The sequence below is a fragment of the Buceros rhinoceros genome, unplaced genomic scaffold, assembly GCF_000710305.1.
Source record: "Buceros rhinoceros silvestris isolate BGI_N320 unplaced genomic scaffold, ASM71030v1 scaffold10115, whole genome shotgun sequence".
In the NCBI taxonomy this organism is placed as follows: Eukaryota; Metazoa; Chordata; class Aves; order Bucerotiformes; family Bucerotidae; genus Buceros; species Buceros rhinoceros.
The window spans coordinates 58,590-63,688 of NW_010414573.1; the positions used below are offsets into that span (position 1 = coordinate 58,590).

General features: G+C 38.0%; 1 protein-coding gene across 1 annotated transcript in view; it reads right to left on the reverse strand.

Moving 5' to 3' along the window:
- Nucleotides 1-5,099, reverse strand: part of ITGA8 (integrin, alpha 8) — a gene marked incomplete at its 5' end in the record, with an annotated part of 112,583 nt that overhangs the window by 51,123 nt on the left and 56,361 nt on the right. The window lies entirely within an intron of this gene.

Sequence of the window (5,099 nt, forward strand, 5' to 3'; positions counted from 1 at the left end):
TTAGAGATGAAAATCCACATACAGGAGAAAAGAGGATGTTAACAGAGTTGAAACCAAACTCATATGGAAAAATTAATTTTAGCTTGATGTGTGGGTTTACAGTTTTGATTTTTTGGGGAGGTGGGTGTATGTTGAAATTCAGGCCTAAATGTTAGAAAATAATTATTCATCTATACTTGAAATTTGGCAGTTTCATTATTAATTCTGTATCATAGACCAGCACAGAGTAAATCAGCCCTTATCACGTAATTTTTCTCCCTCAAAGGCTGTGCAAATAGAGGAGTTTTGTGAGCAAGTTTTCTGCAATTTGGAGGCTATGCTCTTAGACTGAAAGTAACTAATGAAACAATTTCTATGACTAGCATTCAAAAAGCAAATTTCTGTAACATAAAGATATGACAAAAGGTCAGTTGTGGTAGAATTTCTTCAATATTGAGATTTACTGCCCTTTTTTTTTTTTCAGTGATCGCATTTTTGAGATGGTTAAGTACAAAACAGGAGAATTAAAACCAGACAGTAAGCAAGCAAGAGCAGAGACTTAGACACCTACTATTGTCTGTATCATTGAGTTCATATTCAACTCCGCCAGATGGAAGGTTTTGTCATAAACTCCTTCTACCTGCCACTGGTAGCAATTTATACTTTTATAGCAACACATGGTCTTTTTGGCAGTCTTGAGCAGAAGCAAAACCCCAACAATTAACACATGTGCTCCCAGGGTGCATCTTAACTAGAAAATGATTGGATGCTTTAAGAAATTCAGGCAGCCTACAAACTTGAAACTCTTTCTGGTGGTCTTAGTGATGAATTACTAACCGATGCAGAATAGTTAAGCACCACAGGCTGCAGAGTAAAACACTTCCTCTCTTTTCTTGATCAACACCTTCCAATTGAATTTTCTGAGGAAAAGTGGATGGATAAGGCACCAGGTGCCAGAATCTGGCTTCTCATCTAACTGATAGATGAAGAACTAGTGGTTTTCCTCACAAGGCTCAAATCACGTCTCATCTAGACAGCCACCACGCACTTAACTCTGAGAATTCTAAAACAAGGTTTCAGGTCTTTTTGGTCTTTCAAGATAGTATCATGTGTTAGTTCAGAAAGGCATGGGGATGATGGCTTGGAGCTTATCCACTGCAATATAAATCCAGTTGTGATCTGCAAAAACTTAACCATTTCCAGCCTGAGAAGAGACAGTTATGCCAAAATGCATCATGGTTTTGGTGTGGAACAAATACCTATTAGGACTTTGTACCTGCCTGATTTACTTCTATGAATTTTTCCATGAGAATTTGGTTTCCAGCCATTGCTACTAAGGCAGGATTGAGCTGTTCAATACAGGGAACTCCCTCATTTGGCAAAGGAACAGCACACAGTATTCAGACAGTGGCTTGGGATTCAAACACACAATCATACTATTGCAGTTTCAGAATGTACAATACAGCAAGTATATACTGTCACTAGATCTACTGCTGGCCATGGAAATGTGAGGTAATATGATGTGGCTATAGGTTACACATTCTTCATTGCAGCTAATTCCAGTAACTCCATACCAGATGCATATGGAGAGTTATTACAAGCCAGTGGTTTTCCAGTAACTAGTAAAGCTGTGATAGTTCATTCATTTACCTGGTCTCCGGACCTTCTAAGTGTTTCCACAACACAACTAATGAATAACACATTTGCTTTCATTGTCACTCTTTGTATTTCTTTAATCAGGTTTTGACTGAGGAAATACCAGTATGTGCAAGAATTAACAAAACTTCCAAATCACATCCTTGACCTGACTTTAAGATCACGCATATCCCCTTGGCTCTCCACTTGCCTATGATCACACATGTCTCTGAAAATACCACTCTTTGGATACAGTTGTACAGTCTAAGTAAAGTACACTACAGAATCAGGCCTGAGATAACAAGATAGTAACAACTCAGGCAGGTCAAACATTGTATTCCATAAAGCTGAAGGGAAGAGGTAGAAAGCAAGTAAATTTTCAGGTAAATTGTTGACTTTAACACTTTCCAAGTGTAATTCAAATGATATAGAATAACCCAATAAACTGTTCTAAAAAGTCATGCTGGACAGAAAACACTTAAGGGATCAATTTGTTTGTCTATTAGATAGACTAAATCCAGAGCAGCCCCATAATAAAGTAGACATCCTCTATGAGTATAGTTACTTTGAAATGACGGCAGCATAACAGAATGATTTCATTCTAAGGATTCTTCAGTTCAAAAATCTATCAAGTGATTTATACATCTCATTGCACTTCATTTATTCTGCTCTCAATTTACCTCTTTTGCTGGCTCTGAGGCCCTGGAGAGAAGGACTTGGGGGTACTGGTAGATAAAAGACTGGACATGAACAAACAACGTGCACTCACAGCCCAGAAAGCCAACTGTATCCTGGGCTGCATCAAGACGCAGGTGATCCTGCCACTCTACAATTCTCTGGTGAGACCCCACCTGGAGTGTTGCGTCCAGCTCTGGAGTCCTCAGCACAGGAAAGACATGGACTGTCCAGAGGAGGGCCACAAAAATGATCAGAGGGGTGGAGCACCTCTCTGATGAAGAAATGCTGAGACAGTTGGGGTTGGTCAGCCTCGAGAACAGCCTCTGGGGACACCTTATTGCAACATTTCAGTACTTAAAGGGGGCTTATAAGAAGGGTGGAGACAGTCTTTTTAGCAAGGCCCGCTGTGACAGGACAAGGGGTAATAGTTTTAATCTAATAGAAGGTAGGTTTAGACTAGGTATAAGGAAGATTTCTTTTTCAATGAGGCTGGTGAAACACTGGCGCGAGTTGCCCAGGGAGGTGGCAGATGCCCCATCCCTAGAAACGTTCCAGGTTAGGTTGGCCAGGGCTCTGAGCTACCTCATCTAGTTGAAGATGTCCCTGTTCATCTCAGGGAGGGTTGGACTACTACTTTGGGTTCCTTCCAACCCAAAGCATTCTATGATTCTATAATTCTATGATTCTATGAATATTATCTTCAGTTTGGAGAAAAACAGCTACATAGAGGACTGTAAACATTGATACCTCAAACAGTCAATGGAAATCTTATATGTAAAGCTTTAAAAGCATGATTGCAACAGGCTCTACCACAAATCCACCTGTCTACTGAAATTACTCAGTATTAAGTATCTTGGTATGGTGCAGTGTGAAGACAGAAGTAAGAAGTGAAATCCAGACTCTATTGCAATGGACACAAAAATGCTAACTTTCATCTGCCGTCCATGTCTCAAAGTTCCAAGCAGCCAAGAGACCCTTTACCATATATCTCGGTGTTTATTGCATACCAGTGTGATAATTTCTTCTGTATTCTCAACAAGCAGTTCAAACTGCCATATTTTTTTTAAGCCCTATAGGTTGATTTAATTGAGTGCCCCTTTAATTTATACTCATCTATACTATGACCTGAAATTTGGTCATTCTGGAAACCCATGAATCTTTGGTCACTCTGGGGGAAAAACCTGAAAAAATCTGTTAATTCTTGTTTTGAGTGGTCAAATTACTTAATTTGTGCATTTAGACAGAATTAATTAAATGAGAAAACAGAACAGCAAGCATATAAAAGAATGTCTAAGTATAAACATGTGGGTTTCCATTCTAAATTTTCTTTGTAAATCACGAAGATTGTACATTCCTCTTTGTCATGTTTGCAGTTTTAGGTGACACATGGAAGTACAGAAAAGTGACTGAATACATGCAGGAGCCAACCTCCACCAGCAGTTAAATGCCAGGAAATTTTAGCCTTGTCTTGAAGAAAATTATGTATCCTTTTTTTTCTCAAATGCACTTAGAAGCATATTTTTTAGTTTATTTAACGGAACCATAATATCATGAAGACCATAGTTTTAATAAATATACATTTACGGTTTAAAAATAACAGAAAAAATAAACTTGCTTTCAGTACCACATGTAATCCTTGTGAAAACTGTCCCTGAAAAGCAGAACAGAAGACACTAAGAATGACATAGATAGTAGGAGTAATGTTTTGATCCTTCTTAGAAAGAACAAAATGACCAAGAAAGAACCAATTTGAATGGAATAAGTATTAAAAATAAGAGAAGATGAAACAAATTGTGTGCTGTAGCAAAGTAAGTAAGTGTGGGCAAATTAAAGCTGTTTTTCTATAAATCCAGGATTCAGGATTAGGTTTGTCAAAAATGTATTTTATCTTCCACAAAATCTGAAGAAAATGAAAAGGTTAAAAGTTGCATTATATTTCCTGGGCTTTTAAAAATTTGTTTTCAAAAGAAACAAGAACATTAACACATTTTCCCAACCCATTTGAGCTTCTCCTTACTCTTTCAAAGCACCAGAATCTCCCATCTCTTTTTTCCTTCCTTTCCCCTTTAGTCTACCCTGCTGGCACAACAAAACTTAATTTTCCTAAAATAATTAAAAGCCCTGAGTGATTTCTGTCCAATCCAAATGATAGACACATGCTAGTAAGTGCTGTGGGTTTTGTAATAAGTGCATCCCCCGACATCCTTGGTAATGGCCAAAAGAATAGCCAAAGATTCCTGAAGAGCAACAAAGGCAAAATACAACCATGTGTAATATATTAAAGAGAACTTAAGATCTGTAGATCACAGTCCGGAAAAGAGGCTATGCTAAGAGAACAAAAGAAACAGACAGTAAAAAGAAGTTGTTGTCTTTACTTGTTTGTTTTGTGTACAAAGATAGCCTTCTGAGAAGTGAGTTTGCGGAGAATTTCCATATTCTCATCTTAGGTGACATCATTAATTCTTGCCATTTTTTTCAAACTAAGTTAAAGGCCCATTAACAACCACACTGACAGAAGGAGAATAAGGAAATACCTTGTAAGTTACTTTCAACTTCCTTAAAAATATTTGCCTTTAGAAAGGCAATTAACTTGCCTTCTCCCACTCTCACCCTTGAGGCCCTTCTGAACATTCCAGGCACGGACAGAAAAAAGCAAGCTCATGTTGCAACAGCTTGGGAGATTTATGTGTAGATGAGGCAATTCAGACTTGCACAAACACTCTGCTTGTTTGCAGGATAATGTTTCATCTTTGCTCTTAAAAAACAGATTCAAAAAGGAAACACTGTATGTTCAGTACTGTTCAGCA